The sequence below is a fragment of the Parus major genome, chromosome 13 (genome assembly GCF_001522545.3).
Source record: "Parus major isolate Abel chromosome 13, Parus_major1.1, whole genome shotgun sequence".
In the NCBI taxonomy this organism is placed as follows: domain Eukaryota; kingdom Metazoa; phylum Chordata; class Aves; order Passeriformes; family Paridae; genus Parus; species Parus major.
Genome location: NC_031782.1, coordinates 5,215,124 through 5,237,226, shown reverse-complemented (window position 1 = coordinate 5,237,226; position 22,103 = coordinate 5,215,124). Strand labels below are relative to the sequence as shown.

The window sequence follows — 22,103 nt, the reverse complement described above, 5'->3', positions numbered from 1 at the left end:
AACAAAAAGCAATACTCTTGGCCTCATTCAGCACAAAAAAAGTCTCCTAAAGGAATGTTGGAAGCACTTTATCCTTTATTGTTATGTCCAGGTGGGCTCATGTTGGCAGGTCAGCTGCCAGGCTGTGCGAGGGGGAAAAACAGAATGAAGAATTAAGTGTAAGGAGTGACACCAGTATGTGTGATGCTGAGAAATGATGTGTCTGTAGCAGCAGATACTGAAATGTGGAGAAACACATCCCAAAAATGTGGTCGGGAGGTTTTTAACTGTGCCTGAAACAGGAGGGATGGTATATTTGTACACGAGGTTCCACCCAGCAAGACACAGGAGCGAATCACGGAGGTGTCTCCACCATGTGCTCAGATGACAAAGCATGAGACTTCACTGTCTGTAATCATATTGAATTTCACTTCCCAACTCCCAGCTCAACCTTGAGAGCTCGGGGGAATACTGACTATGATCTCATGCATCTTCTGAGTGCTCAGAAATCCTTTGCCACTGCAGAGGGTCTTGTACTGAGCTGTACAAAAAGGGGACTTTTCTTTTGGCTTCCCAATCTCAGGTGAGCTCTCCAAGCTCACTGTTGCTGGGGTTTTTGGAGTTTTTTGGGTATTTTTTTTAAACTGTGGAATGATGAATGTGACATTTGCATGCTCTGCAGGGAGGAATTTGCTGTAAATGAGCCACAGTTTTAAATTTTAAAATTAAACCTGTAAAGACAATTGTGAAGATGATTTGGAGGAGACATGGCAGATTACAGTGAGATAACCCTCTTAGCTTCAGTTGGAGGTGAAATCCGAGTTGATCTAATTGTCAGCAGAGAGTGGAACCAAGCAAGGATGGTGTTTGGAGGGTGATTGGAATGGCTGTGTTTGATTAAAACCAAGCAGATAGCCTGGGCCAGAGGGAGGGAGCACCTCAGACTGTGAGTCTGATGATTTGTAATTCAGTTAAGAGATTTAATTATGTTGTCTTCACTGTGCTGCCTTGTGTACCTACAGCCCCCTGCTCAGCCCTCTGCCTGCAGCCCAAAGGTGGAGAGAGCCTTGCAGTTTTCAGTTTCTGGGGTTTTCATAGGGATTTGTGGCATCCTTTTCTGATGTTATGGGGTTTTACCATGATACTGGTGCATTTGAGGAGGTGGGGTGGGATCCTCTTTCATGGAGACACTGAATTAATTTCTGGGTACATTAATGTATTCTCCTTTGTAGGGAGAGAGATCTTTCCTGCCTGCTGGTGCTAAGCTGTCCTTGGGCAAAGCTTCTTTGGAGTTTGGGGCTGCCCTTGATGTGCAAGCAGAAGAGTGTGTGTTGCAGCTCTGAGTGTGACAACCCTGTCAGAGGGAAACACCATCCTGTTATCAGTTTCCACAGTGTGGGATCCAGCTGGCTTCCAGGCTGCACCAGAATGGCTCCTGTATTTCAACAAGAGTCTTTGAGACTTGTGTTTTGCTTGATTGTGCCAGAAATATTAGTGTCAGTTCAATATCCAGTGGCTTAAAGAACAGTTTGGGGAGGAGGGTGACTGTGATCATGTAGAGTTGTTCTCCTGGAAGGCCTAAGGCCTCCAGTTGTATCACTCCAGGCTTAGTGGTGATTAAAGGATGTGAGGCAGAGAGCTGGCAGCTGCTCCATGGGAAGAGTAATCAAGCACCTTTAAGTTGCCTTGGACTTTCTCTGGAGCCCCTTGTTGAGTTCATGATTGGGAATGTTGGGACTTGTGCTCTGGAGCAGCAGCTCTTTGCTGCTTCTCCACTTTGGAGATGAGGGGAAAGGGTTAATGGGAGTTAAACCCCGTGTTTGTTCTCTCCAGTGCAAGCACTGATAAGTGGATGGGAGAAACAGCAGCCTGTGACCTTCCAGTTATTCCTTGTGTGCCTGTGCATATGTGAGTGTTGCATTTGCAGGACTGTCTGTTTGGAGAGCTCTCACTCTTCTGGTCAGGTTCCCCAGAACCCCATTGGCATCTCTGGTGCTTGGAGAAGAGGCCTGGACCCTCTTCCATGTGGATCTTTGAAAGGTGTTTTTGCCAGGCACGGTGCCAGTCCTGTTGGTGACTTTGTCCGGCCAGTGTCACAGCTCTGCTGGGTCTGCACTGCTCCCCTTCGGTCTGGAGGAGACTGAACATCAGCACAGAGGTACTCATTTAGAGTGTGGTGTGGAGTCAGTCAGGGAGTTACCTCAGATAATGCTCTGATCTTGGAATAGCTGATTTTTTTTTTCTAGGGTTTATCCTCTTAAAACTCTGTGATGCTGGAGGTCTTCATTACTTTTCAAGTATGTGAAGATAACAGGGGCACCACAGCTGAACTTCACCAAACACACAGCTGTTTATACACTGAAAACCTATTTCAAGCATTTGTTTCTGGGTGGTGTGTGGGAAATTAATGTCAGAGCTCACACTGGCTGCAGCTCTTGAGCCAGTGATGATGATGGGAGTGTCTGTGAATAAATATAACCTTTCTTCTGGACAGGGAACAGAAAACCCCTTTAGCCAGTACTGGTGGTTGGGATACCCTCACAAAGGAACTGATTTGGGATAAACTCTTCTGTAGCTTTTTTTTGTTTCTTGCCTCAGTGGTGTCTTGGGACCCAGCCAGCATCGTGTTAGGACTGATCCATCTGTCTTATGCTTCAGCTTCTCTTTGAGGGGGTAAATATCCTATAGTAAGCTGAGAAGCATGGGAGGTGTTTGCGTGGACTGGCAGCTGGAGAGGGCTGGGATGATCTGGGTGACTGAGAGCTGGACCCTCCCCAGTCCTGCTCAGCAGGTAACAAAGGAGGGGAACAGGAAGCAAACAAGATCTCAGGAGGGATATAATTGGCCATGCTAATCTTTGGTTTAAGGTTTCTTGCTTTGCTGCTTTTCCCTAGCAGACCTCAGCCCCTTCTCCTCTGAGTGTTGGTTTGAAGGGGCCTGTAACTCAAGAGAACAGGGGAACCTGTGCAGGCGCTGCCTTGGGGGAGCCAGGTGACAAGATTTGAGCTGAAATGTTGTATGGGGCCAAAGAAGAGATTCAAGCAGCTCTGGTCTCGTTGCAGTACAGGCTGGACTATGTAATTTGGACCTTTTCACTGCCTGGATCATCCCTGCCGGGCAGCAGGTCAGATTACGAGGAGAGATACCAATCGATCCTGCCATCCGCCAACACTTCCCTCCCCGGTCCCCCTCCTGGACAGCCAGTGCAGCCCTGCAGCTTTCGAGCCATTGTGATCGAGGTCTGGTCACGTCCCTGTGTGACCTTGGAGAGGTCATTTTTTTTGCTGACGTCCCAGTCTTTTGTCTGCAAAACGTGGAGAATGATTTGGTTACAACTTCACGGGTCAAAAGCCAGAACAAATCAGCTGGTGTCTTCCTGTGGCAGTGTGGATGAGCCCCACGTCCCACTGGGAGCAGCCGAGGAGCTGGCTGCCATCCCTGTGCTTGTACCTGTGCGTGCACAGCCCTCTCCCGGCCCACTGGTCAGTGTGCTTCACCACTCAGTGTGCTGTGGTGGCTGCCAGGTGCCATAAAGCACTCTGAGGTGGGTTTTCCCCGTGTGGAGAGCAGAAGGGTAATGGGAGGTGGGGGGCCAGCAGGGAGCTGGTTCCTGCTGGCACTCGGCCTGTGGCCACGGCTCCTCGGCAGTTATGGCTGCAGGTTGCTGTAATAACGAGTCAGCGTTTCTCTTGCGTCAGGGACAATGAGCTGCTGCTCTTCAGCCGCTGCCTCGCAGGCCCTGCCAGGAGGAAGCACTGCAAAAAGGGGTGGTGGAGGTCCCTTCCCAGCTGTAGTTCCTGAGCTGGGAGAAGACAGGCTTCTTGTGCCGGTGTTTGGATTCAGCGCTGTGAGCGTGTGGCTGGTGGAGGAGCATGGTTGGTGCATGTTTCCTCAGGGGGCAGCGGAGGGGAGATGGGGGATCATAAATAGGGTGACTCTTCTGGACCTGTCCCAGATACCTGAATAGCAGCAGTAGGCAAATAGCCCCTGGGGAAGGGGGTATGTGTGTGAATGCATCAGCTTTTCTCTTTAAATGCCCCATTTTAGCATACGGTTTCTTTGTGTAAAAATACCATCAGGAAAAATTGAAATTGAGTTCCACCCCCAGCACCACCTAAAATAAGGACGACTGCCCTCAATTTGTTTGTATCTCCTGGGCTCTGTGTGCAGCAACTCTGGGTGTTGGTGCTGAGAGCAATCCCTCCTGTACCATGTCTGCACCCTCATGTCATGGTTCTGAAAGGAATGCTCCATCCCATCATCCTGCCAGCTGCCATGTACACCCCTGACCTCCTCCCCCTCACTCTGTCCTCCACCCTGCTTTGCTAATGAAAGAGTCACAGAATGTGTTTTTCTATTGAGATGCTGCAGAATATATGAATTCTGTACAGGCTGAGGGGAATGGTCAGTGGCTTGGGAAATACCTGGCTCTGCATAGACTGGTGGTGTGGTGAAGAGATCACTGGTTCCCGTGGTGACTACAGTCCCTTTGTTCAGACACCAGGACTTTCTCATTTTGGGTGCGTGCTGAGAAACAAGTGTTTCTGCGTGCAAGAAAGAGAAGGAAATGTGAGACCATAGGGTCCAAATTTCACGGGTCTGCATTTGCATTTCGATACTGTTATTTCTTGTTCCTTCCCACTGGGCTGTCTGGAGGCATGGCTGGGCATGGCTGGGAGGGTGTTGTGTGGGCAGGACTGCCTGGTCCTATGTAGGGATTGCCTGCTGCTGAGCAGGTGGCAGATGGGGTGATGGAGAGCTGCTGTGAAGCATTGTCCTGCAGCATCTGGCCAGTGTTGGGATACCTGGCATCAGGGTGCCTTGGGAGGTAGGAGGTGTGTGTGGTGGGAGGAATTGGTGGGGCCGGTATGCTGGATTCATCTTTTTATGTTGGGACCTTGAGCAAAAAAACCATCTCTGTGCCTCAGTCTTTTGTGTTTGAGTTTTAGCTTTGGGGGAGCTTGAAAGGGAGCTGACCTGGATGGGCAGCTTCAGTCCTGCAGTGTATGAGATGGACTCCTTGGAGAGCAGCCCAGGGTTTTACCTGCTGGCCACACATTTCTGTCTGCTTCCCTACCATGGCTTCCTTGGGAAAAGAAAGCACTACCTGATTTAGACTTCTCTTGGGCACCTGAGGTGCTGCCCTTAATTGGCAGGCGAATTTTTAATTTAAGTCACTTGTGCTTGCAGGCAGAAAAGGTGTCCCAAAGGGTCGTTGTGCCTGCCGGTCCCTGACCAGCCCTGCCTCAGATGTGCCCTCCCAGCAGCCCCATTTTTCAAAGCAAGTCCCACAGACTGATTGCTCTGTGCTCGTTCACAGCTCTGGGGAAAGCTGCCTGCAAGCCCAGTGTTCTCAGTCTGCTCTGGTGAGCTTAGAGTCAAGTCTGTGTTAGTCCTAGGTGTGATGAGTTGGCCAAGGTCAGCCTCTCCCAGAAAATGGAACTGACCACTGGATGTGTTTTTCTTAGACAGGAGTTGCCCTGGCAAACTTCTTGAGGTGAATGTGAGCTGTATCTGCCCTTGGCCATTACACGTGGTCCTTGTTTCCTACAGCCACTGAGTAGAGTCACTGCTTTTCTAGTAAATGTAGTGGCAGAGCTGCTCTAGAGTTGTGGCTGAGCTCAGGAAGAGCCAAGAGAGCCTTGCTGCACATCTAGAGCAGGACAGGGCAGTGGGGAATACAGCAGTGAGCTTAGAGGAGACCTTGAGGGAGTGTGAGTTTGGAGTTGGGGTGGTGACACGTCTGATAGGAGATGTTGCTGAGGGGTCACCTGCAGCTGCTGCCTGACTTGGTGGCATTTGTGGTGTCTAGAGCCTGGATGTGCAGTGAATGGCTGGTTCTGCTGTGGTGTGTGTTTGATGAAGAGTTGGTAGGACAGCCTGAGAGGAATGCAGACTGGAGAGCTGCATCCCTCAGGGTACAGCAAGGGGAACATTTGCCAAAGCCTGGCTTTGCTAAATTCCTGTCTGGCACAAAGGAAGTTATTTTATCAACCACTGTGGTGGTGGTATTTATTTTTGTTTTTGGTAACATCTGGTACAGCTGATCCAACTGGGAGGATACTAGTGTTATACCTTGTTCCTTTGCAGGGAATCCCTGGTAGGGAAATAAATTATATCTTGTTTGAGATCTTAAAGGTCTTTTCAAACCTTAACGATTTTATGATTCTGTGAAGATGTTTCAGCTTGCTGATGTAGAAACCTAAACTCCTCAGTGATCATAGATGTTTAAATGCATTTGGGACTAGTGCAGGATTCCAACAGAACATGCAGCTTGCAAAGGCTCCAAACTGGTGCTTGGAAACTGTTCTGGATGTGCTGGGCTGTCCTTGATATCATGCCTTCAAATGCCCACAGACCATAACTGTAATAATGGTAGAGTGAGTCCTGATTTAACTTCTGGGTATTTTTGCTCCCCTTTGCATTCAACATGGTGCAAGAGAAAGGAAGAGAAATAGAAGTAATTTTGGCAGAGGGGTATTTTTGCATGAGCAGAGCCAAGCCCAGGCCAGAGAGCATTGCCCTGCCTGAGGGGTAGTCCTTGCTGCAACTCTTGTGACTTTCCTGCTGAATGTGTGTTTTGGGTAGCTGATAAGCAAGAGCCAGGGGCCTGCCCCTGTCCCAGGAGGACCTTGCCTTGCTGGCAGCCTTCCTTCCCTCTCCTCTTCCAGGATCCTTGAAGAAAATACAATGTATTACTCTCTGAAAAGTGCTGTTTTCATATCTTCTGGAGGGAGCTTTTATCAACAGGGGTTTTCCACACACACTGTCCTGTGTGCTCCTTAAATGAAAAGTCTGGTCCTTCCAGCTACTTAAGTAAACATCTTCCATATGGCCCTCCAAGAGAAGGGCCTGTTCCTCTAACTGGAAACAGCCTGGGGGGCTTGGGAGGTTGAATAATCTGTTTTGGGGTCTGAACCCCCCAGACTCCATCTGTCCTGTGCAGTGGCCTGTGCCTGCTGACAGAGACTCCTGAGCTGGGAAAGGGAAAGGATTCTCCTGGTGTGGTGGGTGATGTGCCAAGGCCCTGGGTGCCCATTTGATGATGGGTGTGTGCGTCTGGTGTAGGTGCTGTGTTAAAGCCAGGCACAGCTGCTGATGTTGCTCATGCCTGCAAAACCAAGGACAATCAGAAGAATGCTCACTTGGCTTTTGCCTTGGCTTCCACCTGTGCTGCCTGTTAGATGTTCTCTGTACATTTCCATCTGATGTTGCTGTTCAGGGGGAGTGTGGGGTGCCACCAAGTAGCTCATTGTGTGGTTCTTTGTACATCTCAACAGCGTTTTTTAGTGTGCACTGCTGTCTGCTAGAAGCCAACACAGAAGGTTATTTATGAGAGCAGCGCATTCTGGTAAACATAGACTCCTTCAAAATCTTTTGCACAGCAAGTGGTTGAATTGAGGTGGGTTCCAAGCTGGATTGATGTTTAACTTGAGATACTAAGAAAATACTTCCTCTGTTTAGCTAAAGCAAACAAATTGAGAGAGGAGACCTTTTAAATAATGATTTGCACTCCAGCTGCAACCAATACTGATTTTTTTATTTTTTTTTCTTTTACAGATATATTTCCAACGGATGGCCAGTCTGGTATGTATTAAATAAAAATGGAGTTCTTCAAACCTCCTTCTCCCTTGCCTTCCCTGAACTTCTCTTCCTTTAGAGTCAGTGCTAACCACACTTAGAGGACTCATACCTGCAGTGTACAGTCTGGAATATGCAATGGACATTAATGTAAAAAAATCCAAAACCAAACCACAAACAAAACCCCAAAAAAAACCCCACCCAAAACCCAAACATCTACTATTTGGTTGTTCCTGTATAGCAGTGACATCTTTTATGCTTTCATGTAGTGATGACTAAACAGCTGGAAGGTTCTTTCCTCCCATTCATTGTAGCATATTTGGACATTTGGATGTCCGGGGTGAAAGAGTTTGGGAACTTGTAGGTCTTGGTCATCACACATAATTGAAAACACTGACATTCAAGATGCAAATGTAACTGAGATTGTTGTTGTTTATGTGTTACCTGTATACAGATGGATGTGTCTATGAACCTGAGGATATATATTTGAATTTGCAATACTTTAGGAAGACACAGACCTCTCCTGTGGCTTGTAGTTTGTATGTTGCTGTTGAGTATTGCTGTTAAGGACTACTCACTGTGTTGCAATCAGTGCAAAGAAAAACCTTCCTGGCCCCAGTGGCATGTGCAGCCTTGCTGGGAGAGGGAGGTTGCTCTGGATGGAGGTTTCAAATCAGGAAAGGAATGTAGTTTTCAGAAGCAGATATTGATGATCTCAATTCCTGCCTTTCCCAAATTGCCAGAAGCTCCTCATCCAGGCTGATGCTGTGGAAGTGCCAAGACTGAAGGAAAGGTTTGTGTTTTAACCAGTGATAACAAGATCAGTCAGTGAGAGCCTGTTATCTCCGAGCTGTAGTGCCATGTGGGGATGTGCTGTAGCAAAGGCACTGGGAATGGAAGTCAGTGCCTGACTTGGCCTTGTGTCACCTCAGGCATGTCACAGTGTCCATCTCTGATGTCCACCTTTGGCTTTGCATGGGGTCCCATTTCACCAGTTCATGGATAGCGTGAGGGTAAATCGCTGTTGGCGGTGCAGACATTGGAGGTATGGAAGTCAGCTCTGGTGTCTTAAAGCTGATTTCAGTAAGAATAACTCACTGGTTTAGAGTGGTCTGGTGTAACATTGGAGGCACGATAATTCAGCTTGCTGAACTGAACAGAGGCATGGATGTTGTGCATGTATTTCCAGAGCTCTAGCCAGCTAGCAATGCTGTGATGTTCAGCTAGATGCACTGGATTAAGATTTTGATTCTTTCATTTGTAAGTCCCTCATGATTTTCTTGCTTCCTTGATGTGTAAGAGTGAAATACCAGGATTTTGAAGAGCAAACATAAACGCCCATCTGTTGAGTTTGTGGGAGGCTTTTCTCCACCTTGCTGGAGATTTGTGTTCTTTGGGTATTGGGTTTTGTCTTGTCTGCCTGTGCTGTGAACTCAGAGATGTCCTTTGCTTGGCACTGCTCCATCCTCTGTTCTCCAGCTGGTTGGGGACCTTGCACAGCTGCCTCCAGGGTGGGGCATGAGTGTGTGTCTGCAGCAGATGATAGCGCTTCAGAAAGTGTTTGTTACATGTCAGCAGTGTTGCAGAAAACATTACCTACAGAGCTTGGGGCTTTTTTCACAATTCTGTATGTTTCTTAGGAGATAAGTTAAAGCTTAAACAGGATTCCTCTAAATGGTGGCCGCACAGGACACTGTGCAGTCTTTCTCATACCTTTTTCTAGAAAAGGTGCCGTGCTTTTTCTTCCCATGCACTAAGCTTATCTGGAAGCCCTGGTATCTCAAAACACAGGGAAGTGTGAAGGCAGCAGGCACAGGCAGACTGGTATTGCTCCTGCCACTAGAACTGTAGTGCACTCCTGAGGCTGTTGGGTTTGACTCCCTCATCTCCTTTTCATTGCTGAGGTTGTTGAATGAGTTGATTTAATCTGGTCACCAGAGCATCCCATGTGGCAGGGATCTATTTTTTAAGCTTAATCTTGTGAGGTCAGGTGGGTCTATATGGCTGGTTTTCCCACTGAGTGAGAAGTCTGTTGGTCTTCTCCCAAGGAAATGGTTAGCAGAGTGGTGGAAGATGCCGAGTTGCTGTTTCAGGGTTGCTAATAGCATAGGTGGGGTGCCTGAGCCAAAATTCAGCCATTTTGTAGGCACAGTAGCTGTAGCTTGCCCCAGAGCATGTTCCTGCTTGTTAGCATAAGGATGCTGGCAGCAGCCTGGATCCTCAGCCTGGATCATCCCCACGTCACGTGCCAGTGCTATGGAGGTGGAGGCACACCAGTGTCCCAGTTACCTAATAGTGTTTGCAAATAAAGCAGTTGTTGGAGAGAGGCCTCACTTTCCTTCTGTCTGGCACAGCAGTGCCTCAGTCCTCTCCCACGTCCCACAGCCAGGATTTGGCAGCTGTAGGGTGCTTTGCAGAAGAAGCCATTTCAAACCATTGGGTGGAAAGCTGAGAGACTTCAACACCATTGAGAGACACAGGGTTGGGCTTGGTGGGCTGAGGGACACACATTCCCATTTCTGCTGCTGAAGAGGACCGGGGGGGCACATTTGCAGCCATGTCTGTGGACAACTTCACAGTGAACACCAAACTCTTCTGTCAGACAGCTGATGCTGTTCAGCTCCCAGGACTTGATACTGTGTGAAATTTGCTGCCTGCTCTGGCAGGGAATACTTCTGTCACTTCAAGTTGATCTCCTGCTAGCTTAGTGTGCTGTGCCTGTGCCCTCCTGGCCTCCTACATGCTGCAGCCAGCCCTCCTCCTCTCTGTGGTGGAGGATCCCAGCCTTTTTAGTCTCACCTCTTGAGGAGCTGCCTCTGGGTGGTTTAATTGCTTTTCTTTGAGCAGCTGTAACAGCCCTGTGCCCTTGTTGAAGCTGACTGCAGGGTGCAGTTGTGGATGCGCTGGTGTTCAACAGAGCAGCAATTGATGCTCTGTCTTGGTTTCACCACTCCTGATGACTTTTTTTCATCTGCTGCACCCTGACCTGATCATTTTGTACAATGTCAGCAGTGTCTGAGATATCTTTCTTGAGTTTATAAATGCCTCTTTGAATTAAACGCTATGAAGTTTTCCATAAAGAGATGAGGGTGGTGCTACCACTGTAAGGAAGTGGGTTTTAATCCTTTAGAAATAAAATGAGGGGAGATGGATCTTTAAATTAGGAAACTGCTATGTTGCACTCTTTTGTAATTGGGTATTCCTGACTCCTTTGGGAAGACTTAGTCTGATTAGGGTGTTGTACTCTTTTATGCTCTATATTGACATGGGAGGCAGCCACCTGTAGCACTGGAATTAGATTTATTAGAGAGAGTGGTTCATGCAGCAGGATTTATGTGATTGTGAACCCAGGAAGGAAGTTGCTATATCAGAGGTATTTAGAAAAACCTGGAATGTCACTGCATCTTGCTTAAATTTGGGGTGATAAGTGAGGATGGTGTATCTTCTGCTGGAAAAGCATGCCCTGAAATTACTGCAGCTGAGGTGCAGTAATACTGAAGTAGCACAAAAAGAGGCACTTCTGCTTGCTCTCAAAGATCACAGGGATGTTTGAGTGCCTTGTCATGGCTTTAATGCTCTGGATTCACCAACAGGAGGAAGCCCCCATACCTGTGCTCAGTTTAATCCAGGTGGTTATGATTCCTTCAGCATATCTGTGGAGACACCCTGCTTAGTGGGAGACCTAGGTATGACCTCCCTAAATTCCTGGGAAAGTTTGCTGCTCCTGCTCCTACCACCAAAGCACTATTACTTTCCTCTGCCCCAGGAGATGGAGATGGATTTCTGCATGGTGCTGGCTTTGTCTTCCTTGACCTCACAAGCTGAGCTGTTGCTCAGTCTCTTCTTGTTCTATGCAGTCAGGGAGGCAGATTTGCAGCTATGCAGGCTAAGGGCAAGGTTAAGTGGTCACTTAGCAAGTGGCCACTGCTCAGGGGACTGTTCCTGCAGGGGTGCCTCTGCAAAAGTAGCCAGGAAGGTACAGGAATCACAGCGGGAGGAACTCTGAATGATGTTATTTGAATTATGTCACAGTCTCCTTTCTGGGAACCCATTCTGTTCTTTGAGATGACAGGTTTTCCAGAGGCATATTTTGTGCAGAGTTTGCACTTTTGCCTTGTACGACCCTTCTCCCCCTCCACTGGCACAGTGGGAGCTGCACAGTCTCCTCCTAGACAGTGTGAACGCTTGGAGCTGGAGGGTCTTTCTGCAGGCGCTTGGCTCTCGATTCCTGTCTCTTCGTTGTTAAATATTTACAGTGAGACGTACCAGATGCTTCCCAGGAAGGGTTTTGTCAGCTTCCAAGTCCCCAGATGCAGCTGCAGAAGAGGCTGACGGCCATTAAAGGGATCGTGTCAGCACGGGTTCGGCAGGGATGCAGTGACCTCCTCTCACTCGTGCCGGGAGCGCCGCTGGCTGTGCTGTCTCGTCAGCCACAGCAGGATCCAGGCAGAGAGCACCCTTCTGCTAATGTCAAGAGATTAATGATGTCTGGTCCTCAGGCTTTTTGTTTTTCTTCTGCTTTGAAGCTCTTTCACTGCAAAGGGAGCAGGTGATGCTCTTGGGTTTTGTTATTGCTCCTTTTTTTCCAGGGCCATCTCTCTGCAGCTCCCACTTGGTTCTCAGCACAGCGGTGTCTGTCTTGGTCACCAGCTGTCCTGAGGAGAGAGGGGTAGACTGATCCAGGACGGCAAACTCCTGTCACCAACTCTGAGCATCACCAGCCCTGGGCATGGAGAATAAGCAGCTGGAGCGTGGCTGCTGAATGTTGGTCACACTGGTCAGGTTCCCAGTGTGCCTCCTGCTTTCAAGATAAGGTCCAGGACCTTGGGCTAGGCCCCTGTTTGTTGCTCTTGGTGCTTATCAGCTTTTGCTGCTGACAAGGTGACCTGCTGCAGAGCACTGAGGATGGGGAGGGAGGGTCCCCCCCAGCCCAGGCTGTGTGCTGCTCTGGCCCCTCCACCCGGGATAGCCTGGATGTGCACACAGGGCTTGCTCCGTGCCTGGTGTCCCTGGTTTAAGTATTACAACTTCCCGGGTGCCATGGAGGTAGGATCCTGGGAGGAGGCAGGTCTGCTCCTCCGAGGGGGGGCCAGGGAGGAGCAGGCTCGCTAGGTCATCGTTTTTCCAACTAAATATAGTTGCCCGTGCTTTCATAAGGTCGGGATTTTTGCATCACGTGATGGTTTTATCCCTCCCAGCCGGCAGCAGTCAGAGTAGAGGATCGAGTGTCTGAATGGGTAATAATTAACTGTTAACTAGCTTTTCATTAGAGCCAGGCAGAACGGTGCAGCAGAGGAAACTGCTCCTGATCCCTCCTGGAGTGAGGACACCCCCTTTTAATTTGCAAATCAGTTGTCCCCAAAGGTGAGTGGGTTGGGTTGGTTTTTTTACTGTTTTATAAGGAGTTGTGAGTCTTGCCTGGTGTCTGCCCTTGCTGTCCTGTAGTTCCTGTTCATGTCAGTCCTCCCTCTCCCCCACTACTGATTTCAGTTTTTAGGTCATGAACTATCAGCTGGTCTCTGAGCTGGCTTGGAGGAGGGCCTGACCCTCCATCTCCTGCACAGTTTGGCTCACTGGCATACCCTGGGCCCCTGCAGCCTTGCCTCAGGTGCCCTCCTGTCCCAGTGCTGAGGTGTCCTTGCTGTACCTCGTGCCTGGAGCAGCAGCTGGATCAACTCGTGCCTTTTCTCAGGGTCCCTGGAGCTCCTCCGGCTTTTCCAGCCCCTCTCCCTGAACTATTTAACCTGGCAGGGTGTTTGCAGGTGTCCTTGAAGCCTTTTCTGCCTTCCATGCTGGCAGAGGAATTGCTGGTGACAGGCTCTGCCAGCGAGAGGTGTGTCTGCAGCAGATGTACTGGGTCAGGTACTGGTGCTGGATAGCCTCTCCTGCAGAGGTGGTGGTGGGTGTCTTTTTCCTGCTCAGAGAGAGCAGGGTGGCTCAGCAGCTGTGGGGGCCTGAGCCAGCCCAGCTTCCTCATTTTGACAGTTTCTGAAGTCTGGTCAGCTGGGTGACCTTGGCTGTGTCCCCTGTGCAATGCTGCTTGGTTTCTGGGAGCCATTGGCTTCCCCTGGAGACAGTCCTTGGTTTAAGGATTCTTTTTTTTAATTTTTTTTTTTGGTAGAAAACTGGGCGGGAGGTGGTTCATGTGCCCTCTCATTGTGTATGTGCCTGGCGTCTGAGGAATCCTGTGGAGGGCTGTGAGCATGGATTGTGTGTCAGGAGTTTCCTAGAAATCCTCTTCAGGGAAGGGGTTTGCTTGAAAAGGCAGTGGAAAGATGTCACTCGCCCTTAAGAGGCAGTTCATTTGTTACCTTTAGTAGTAGCTGTCTGTGCCAGGAAGAATCCAGGGTGCCCTCACTGACACTGTTGATGTTAGAAATGCCTGTTGGCGTTTCCTAACTCCCTCCTCCTGGAGTGTAGCTTGGTCACAAGTTGAAGCATTTCTGTCTTTGACTGAGAGGCTGCAGTGAAGATGATCATACATTTTGGTAAGTCCATACCGTTCCTGCCCCTCATTAGCTCTGGAAATGAATGTCAGACCCTGCAGATAATGCATATGTGTAGAGCTTGTAGCACTTTGTGTGTTTAAAGGAGCAGTGCTGTTCCTCAGCCCCCTGAGGAGGGCTGTGGTCTGACTGAAGCCCCTGCTCGCTGTGAGGATCTGTGCTGCCCTTTTGTGCTGTCAGCAGAGATGGGCTCTGCACGTGTCTTGAGCTGTTCCTCCTGTTTCAGGGCTTTCAAGAGTATCATCTAAGGGATGTGAGGGCTTGGAGAGCTGGGATTGTAACTCAGCCTGTGACAGTGCTCTACCTACCTGTACCCCAGCCTCTCTCCCTGCACTTTTCCAGGGCAAACTCCTGAGCTCCTGGAGCTGCCTAGGACACCCAGGTGGGAGTGTTCTCATGCTCTCTGTGGAGCTGTCAGATGCCCTTTCTGAAGTTATTTTTAGCGAGTGATCTTTGCAGCAGTTGCAGAGCTTACATTGCAGTGAGGTGTAGGCAGCTCCTTGCTTCCTTTGCTGTTACAGTAGGGCTTGTACGGTGGAGCTTCTGCTGAGGAGCTGTGGAAAATTGCTTGGAAGGCTTTGAGCCTTGGTACCTGCAGCTTATCTCCTGCTCCAGCTGAGCAGGCTTCCCATGTGCTTTACAAGCCTGAATCCTGCTCAGCCATCCACCTTAAGGATCCAGTCTTCTGCTTGGTCCTGACCTTGGCCATTCTCCTGCAGTTTTTCTTGCATGTGCCGGAGACTTCTGGTATTGCTGAGTTGTTGCAGATATTCCTCTTGCCTTTGTAAGTGAGGCCACACCACATGCTGCCCGCTGGGAGCTGTGAGACCATGTGCTGACTGGTGATGGGGCTGACTGTGGTTCTCTGCAGTGCCCAGGAGCAGGTGGGAGCCCCTGTTGTGGAGACACCAACCCGTTTGTGCTGGAAGATGTCCTTGTGATAACATCTCATTTAAAGCTGTTGGAGAACTCCATCCAGTGCTCCCTTGTTTCCTTCTCCGTGCACTCGCGCTCCTCTGACTGCAACTGCGATTTGGTGGGAAGTAGAGCTGTAAAACATTGCAAACCTAGAGGAGATGCAGTCTGTGGGCTAAGCCTGTCCTGAACCTTTCTGCCTTTGTGTGCCTTGTGATGCCTTCAGCAAAATGTGAGCATGCCAAGCGGTCAGTGCTATAAATCCCAGGCTTTTCCGCTCATGTGTGGAGCTGCAGCGACAAGTGTTTCCCATCTCAGCCCTGGCACATGGCTGAGGCCGTGCTGGGAGCAGCTCCTTGGGAGGCAGGGCAGAGCTGGTTCTGCTGATTGGTGTCTGGGGGTATCTGCACCTCTGCACACAGGGGTGCTGCCAGATGGCTCCCTGGGGAGGCTGAGGCCTCCTCTGATCTCGCAGTGCTTCCCAGCCCCTTTACAGCAAGGGTGTGTTGCCCACCACAGACTTCTGCTGATGTAAAAATGGGTGCAGCATCCACAAAAAGGGCATAAAGTGTTTGCCCATCCTTTAGGGCTTCTCTGCCTGTAACCTCAGGGGGTCCTCTTTGGGATGGACTCAAAAAGAAAAGAGCTTTGTCACTGTCTGTGAGCGGCAGGCTGCTGTTGTTGGCTTGCAGGTCACATCTGGCCTGCAGGAGTGGTCCTGCAGATGTTTCTGTGTGCTGCTGGTGGACATGAAGCTCACCAGCTGTGTCCTCTGATGGCTTGGGCAGGCTCAGACTCCAAGTCCTGCGCTGAGTGCATGGCCAGTGATGAGTGCCACAGGAGTCTTGGAATCCATGTCATGCTCCTGCCGCTGTGCAGATCAGACCGCCTGGAGCAAGGACAGGGACAGGGTTGGTGCCCTGAGTTTCCCATGTTGGGAAGGTGGGGATGCACCTTTGGAGCTGTTCTCTGTTGGCTCCCTAGGTCTTCTTTCAGGCCAGGAAGAGGATTCTTGCAGCCACAGAGGGTCCTGGCAGGCCTGGCTGTGGCTGGTTGCCTACTGGGTCTGTCTTATGGGAATTTCTTTGCGGGTTGGTGCTGTTTCACCACATCTTTCCTGTGTGTCAGTACCCCAGAAGGGACTCTCCTGCCCTCAGGAAATGACTCTGAAGGAGCTATCTGTCTCCTGGGAAAACAGCTATAATCCCATGCTGAAACATTTTTAAACATTTTTCCCAACTCACCCTTGCCCAAGCTGCACTGGCTCTTTCTCACCTAAAAACCTCGATGCCAGGGAGGTGTGTTGGTTATGATTTACAGTCTTCACATGTGCCAAGAGTGTTCTGTGGAGTGTGGGAAGGAGGGAGGATTGTTTGGAGACAGAAGAGTGAAGTGGATCCTGGTGGACTGCTGGGCATGTGGCTGTCTGTCCCACACTGCACCCTCGAGCTCTTGCCAGGGCTCTGGGGAAACTCAGGATATTGGTTTGGCTCTTGCAGCCCCATCAGGACCCGCAGCACAGAGCATGCGCCCCTGCCTCAGCCTCTTCAGCACAAAGTCCGGGCTCTTGGCTTGGAATCACCTTTATCAGCAGTTTTTCGTAGGTGCCAGGCTGTGGAGCAGGGAGCAGGATGGCTCCTTTCTGTCGACCTGGCTGCTGGGTAAGGAGGGGATGCTGTGTCAGGGACAGTGCGCCAGAGCTGAGGACTCTGCATTCCTGCTGGGAGCCTGAGCTGTCCTCTGAGGCTGCACAGCTGCTGCTGGGGTTCTGGGAGCCCTTGTCTGCATTGCATGAGTGGTACACCTGGAGCAGGTATTACAGACAGCATTCTTGCTATAGGTACAGGTATTTCTCCAGTAATGCCAGGTCTCTGCCTCGCACGGCAGATTTATTACCTCTCTTCATTTACCTTCTCTAAATTCCATTATAAATTCAATTGGATGCAAGGAAAGGCAGGAAATAGTTGCTGCGTGTTTGGTTTGATTTTCCCAGATAAGGTAGTAGATATGTCTCCTTGGCTGAGCTCAGTGGTCTTATGTCATGTGGATCTTAGCTGTGGATCTGCCATCAGTCTGGCTGCCTGGTCCTTGTGCAAGGGCTCTTCTTCCAGAGAAGAAGTGTTTGCTCACCTGAATGCCCCTGTGAGCCTCCCAGCCCAGGGCTCCGTGCCCCAGCCAAGTGTGGGCTGCAGGAAAGCACAAGGGGTCTGCACAGCCTTGCCCTTGGTGTTTGTCAGGTGCATTGGGGGAGTGAGTGTCCAAAGCCAGAAAGTGCTCTGGCTGTGGCACAGCCACGGGCAGGGTTTGGCTGTGATGGCAGCATTGAGGCTGCTGTGGGTGCTCTCACCTGAGCCTCATCCCCTTGGTTGCTAAGGAATAATCTCCTCGTGGCTGGGCAACCCCATGGCTGGGCAAATGATCAGGTTCTGGCTGCAGGCAGCAGATCAAAACTCGAGACCTGCTTTTCTGTTCTTGGCTGTGCCAGCATCTGCTCTGTGGCCGCAGGCAAAGCTGCTCCTTGCTTCCCTGCCCGCTGTCCCCGTGCCAGCCTCACACCACTAAAGCCCTGGCTCCTGCTGCAGCTGTTTTGTCTGTCCCCTCACACAGAGAGGCCCTGTTTTCGAGGAGGTGGTCAGGCACTGCTAGTGCAGCTGAAATTACTTGCTGCCACCAAACAGATGCAAAAGGAGGGTTGTGAGACATCTGTCAGCAGCTTCTAAAGGCTCGGCTGTGCACCAAGGCAGTATCCAGTGTCCCTCGCTGCTTGTGCTGAGCTCCTGCATGGGATGAGCAGCGCTCTCTTGCTCTCCCCTTCCCAGGCTGATGCACTGAGGTTTTCCTGCAGGGAGTCTTTTCAGCTGAGGACCACAGAATGTGTTTCTGGTGCCCTTGGTTATGTTGCTGTGCCCTGGAAGATGCCATGCGTGCATGACCTCTGCTTGCTGTGGTCTTGGCTCAGCAGATGCTGTGTCTGGCCATGTGTCCACCAGCACAGTCACACCCTCTCGGTCTCCTGCTTTGGTCTCCACCGTGAATTGCTGGATCTCAGCTCCATCCATGCTCCACATACCCGCAGCACCAGCCCGAGCAGCCTCCCTCTCCCCCTCCCTCCCTCCCTGCCGGGCTGCAGCCCTTTGCTTTGTGTTTTGTCTTCCGCAGTGCTCTGCAAATGCTAATTAGTCTTCTCAGCACCTCAGCGAGATAAGGGATCCCTGTTCATATCTTGCAGATAAGGAAAGCAGCAGAACTTGTTTTAAACAATCTCCTCCCTCCCCCGCAAAGACGATGGAGTCTGCGGCACCTGCCCCTGCAGCCTCTGCCCCTTCATCCCCTTTCATTGCTGTTTGTGAGGCCCCTCTCTTTGCCTGGTTCCCAAAGAAAAGCACAAGAACTTCCATGGCTTTGAGGGCTCCTGAGGTGAAGCAGCTGGAGGAAAGGGCCAGCTGCCATTGCTGTGGTGGGAGCAGGCGCCTGGATGTGATCCTGGCAGGGAGAGAGGGAGCCCTGCTGTCCCCCAGCCCCAGAGATCGGAGCCTCGGCGGGCTGTGCCAGTCAGTGCTGCTGGAGCAGGCAGGGGTCCTCTGTATCTATGGAAAACTCTGCTGGATGTGGGTTTGTGCTGTAGCTCCTGGTGCCTTTTGCCTATATTTAGTTGGTGACATCTGTGGGCGTTAAGTGGAAGATTTTGGGGGCTGTTTTGAAAGTGCTGGCTCTTCCTACACTAGCAGGGAAGTTTAAAAGCCTTCTGGCAAGCTTTGTGTCGTGGAGCCAGGATTCTCAATGAAGTGCACATGGAATAAATGAGGGACACGTGGGACTGCTGCTGCTCATGAAGGGAGGCACTGCAGGTGGGTTGGGGAGGTCCTGGGGGAAAAGGGGAGGATCCAGGGACCCAGCTGAGAGCTTGGATTCTTCTGGGGCTGCAATCCCCATGCAGGAGCCATGGAGAACAGAACTGGGGAAGGAGAATGCATGTGGCTATGTCCTGCCATGGCTGACTCTGCCTTATTGACACTTCAAAGCCTCCAACTCTGAGCAAGGCCAGGATGAATCACTGGTTTCGAGCCTCAGAAGGGGACCGGTTTTGATCATCTAGGCAAAGTTGTCCAGCCTTTCCAAGGAGATCAAAGGCAGCTTTGAGCAGAGCTGAGTAGGCTACTCAGGGTGTTTCCTGGGGCATCCCCAGATAGCCTGAGCCGATCCTCCCACCCTCACCCTACCCCAGTCAGGGCTGCTTTTCTTCTAAGCAAAGCCAGTGAGTCAGCAGAAACCCTTGCTGCAGGAGCCTGGCACAGGCTGCCCTTTGGGGCAGGGCCCAGGTGGAGCACCAGTAGTGTCCTGGAGGAGACCCTCATCCGTGGTCCTTGTGGGGCTGTTTGTGTTAGGCAGAGTTGTGCTGCTCTGCTGCTTGGACTCTGCATGCCCTGTGTAAGCCTGATCAGAGACTTTGCAGCCAAAGTGGTTCTTTGTGGGACAAAGCAAGCTGAATTCATTTCTGCTTGTAAGGAGGTGGTGTGTGAGCTGGAGCCAAAATGGGCCATGGTGAGGTTGAGATCTTGACTTGCTGTGAAGTCTGTGGTGGTGTGAACCCCAGCAGTCTCACTCTAATGTGTTAAAACACCCCAGAGGTGCTTGAGTGCCTAAATACTTTCAGCTGAAGCAGGATTTAGGCACTTAATGTATCTGGTTCATTCTCTCCCTATGTTTCCTCTCTTGAACTTGCTGTCCTGCTGGGATGCCTGACTTCAAACCAGAATTCAGCAGCCACAGACTTTTGCATCCCTCTGTCAGAGCCCTGCTCTGCTCCCTGGGGAGCACTGGCCTCAGGTGCTGTGATGGGTCTTGGCTTTTCAAGGCCATGTTTGTTTTGCTGTCTTGTGGGTGCTTTGCAGCATGAACTGAGCTCCTTTCCCCCCCTCCTCCTCCCTGGCTGGCAAGAGGGGAGGGCAGAGGTAAGGCAGGGAGTGCCTTCCTGCAGCAGGATGGGGTTAGAAGTCCATCTCTGGGCCACCTGGATTGGACAGCAGTTTTCTGATCTAATGGGGCAGTTCTGAGACTCAAGTCAGAAGCTGGCTGTGTTTTCTGTTTACCTTTTCCTCTCAGCCATCCTTTGCTGAAGGGGGAGCTGCTTTGTTTCCTACCCACTTCTCTCCAGAGCCAACACTCCCACCCACAGCCTTCAGCTGTTTTCTAACACTTTTGTTGTCCTTCTCTTGCAGAACTTACAACTCCAGCAAAAGTGGTGAGGGCTGCCAACCCAAGACAGAGGAAAGGAAGCAAGGTAAGGCTGTGCCTGCTCTCCTCTCTCTGGCCCCCAGTTTCCAGTGCTGCATGAGCCTCTCGAGGGTCTGGAGAGCAGAGCTTTCCCTTCACAAGCTTGGTTGTGGAGAGGCTGATGTGCTGGCCTTGTTCTCCATCTCCTCCTCAGCATTTTAGGGATCTTGCATGCTGCTCTGACTGGATTTCTGCTGAGCTAGGTCAGGAGAGACCTTCTCACCTCCCCTCTTAACAGGGAGGCACTTGGAGGAGTCCTGGATGTGGAAAACCTCTCACTCCACTGTGAGGACACCCCAAACGTGTGGGCTCAGCCCATGCCCAGCTCTGCAGTGCAGGCAGGGTGATGACAGTGATGTGTCTGCAGCTCTGTCCTTCCCTGTGCCGTCTGTTCCTCCCTGGCACACAGAGAGCCAGGGGGATTGATGTCAGACCAAGCAACTCCTCTGGAGGAAGCAGGGCAGTTTGTTCCAGGGAGTCAGTGGTGATGGTGGAGGGACAGCTTCTTCTGGGGCACAGCTGGGGACAGGAGCTGTTGGTGGAGATGTATCTGCAACTTGATAGGACTTGGCTTCTCTGTTCCATTTTGGAGGGAGGAGGGCCCTGGGGATGGAAGGTGCTCCTCTCTGTGAAACAGGCATGGTTCTGCACTGGAATTAGTGTTCCCAGGAAATTTGCCTCCTGGGCAGAGGAGCATGGGACCTGCATGTAAAGATGTGATCTCCTTAGGGATAAAAAAATAATTTGACTCCAAATTAATTCAGAAATAAAAATCCCACAAGGACAAGGAGGAGTTTCTGTGCCCAGGTAAACTCAGTGCCCAGCCATGATTCATTTGGTACCTGGGCAGCTTTTGGCTTCTTTCCAGTGTCCTGCAGGTCCTATGAAACCTGAAAGAGATAAAAATGATGGTAGTGAGCAGGTCATTTGTTCAGCAGAGAAATAGTTGATGTTTCCCCATGTGCCCATACAGTGACTGGAATGAGGGAGTTCCCTTCACCTGCTTGAATTTTCTCACCTGCTCTGAGAACATCCCCTTGCTTGCTTGGCAGCATGTGGTGGTTGTAGCTGGGCACTATTTGGAATTAGTTCAGGCTTCCTGCTTTGGTGGGGAGAGGGGCTGTGTATGTGCAGTGTGGGTGTCCCCCTCCAGCTGCTGGGGACAGCTGTTTGTGGGACAGTGGTGGGTGGAAGGCATTTTTCCCTGCTGCAGGGAATGCCTGCAGCTTTGTGCACTAACGAGACCTTTCTCTTTGGTACAAGGTTGGTGACTTTGGTGATGCCACAAATTGGCCAACACCTGGAGAAATAGCCCACAAGAGCATCCAGGTGAGAACACAGAACCATTGTGATGAGCAGGATAAGGCCCTTGCAGACTTCCCTACCCCTCTGGATGCACTGGCTGAGCCAGGCCATTTGGGGTGCCGAGTGTCAGTGTGGAGGCAGCCAGAAATAGTGTGCAGGGAATTTCCTTTTAGGGCTGCCCATGTGGCAGACTGCCTCCCTCAGTGCTATTCTGGGAACCTGGAACCCAGTCTAAACCCTGGGCTAGCTGAAGCAGGTAGCTCAGCTCCCAAACCTGGTCTCCTCAGGGCTGTTCTGTGCAGGAAGGGACTGGGCCAAAGTCAGGAGTTCCACAGGAGGAACTGAAAATGCCCTAGAAAGGTTTGGTGTGCTGAAGGGGCTCGATCCTTCCTCCCTGCTGAGGACGTGGGTGTCATTGAAACCTTTCTATTTTGGGATGCTGTTCTGCTGGCTCCTGGCTGTCTGTGAAGGCAAGGTGGTCACTCACCCTTTTGCTACTGGCTCATTCTGGTCCTTTACAGGACAAACCTGTCCATGAGCACG

The 22,103-nt window shown here is 50.8% G+C and overlaps 1 protein-coding gene across 2 annotated transcripts in view; it reads left to right on the top strand.

Annotated features, from left to right (window-relative positions):
* Positions 1–1,893: 1,893 nt before the first annotated feature.
* Positions 1,894–22,103, top strand: part of LARP1 (La ribonucleoprotein 1, translational regulator) — a 34,615-nt gene continuing 14,405 nt past the window's right edge. The window contains exons 1-4 of one of the 2 annotated variants that reach the window (XM_033517625.1): positions 1,894–2,137; positions 7,540–7,566; positions 20,201–20,262; positions 21,519–21,584. The gene's annotated coding sequence lies outside the window, so the exon portion shown is untranslated. The remainder of the gene's footprint in view (positions 2,138–7,539; positions 7,567–20,200; positions 20,263–21,518; positions 21,585–22,103) is intronic. The other variant, XM_033517626.1, reaches the window with a different exon arrangement.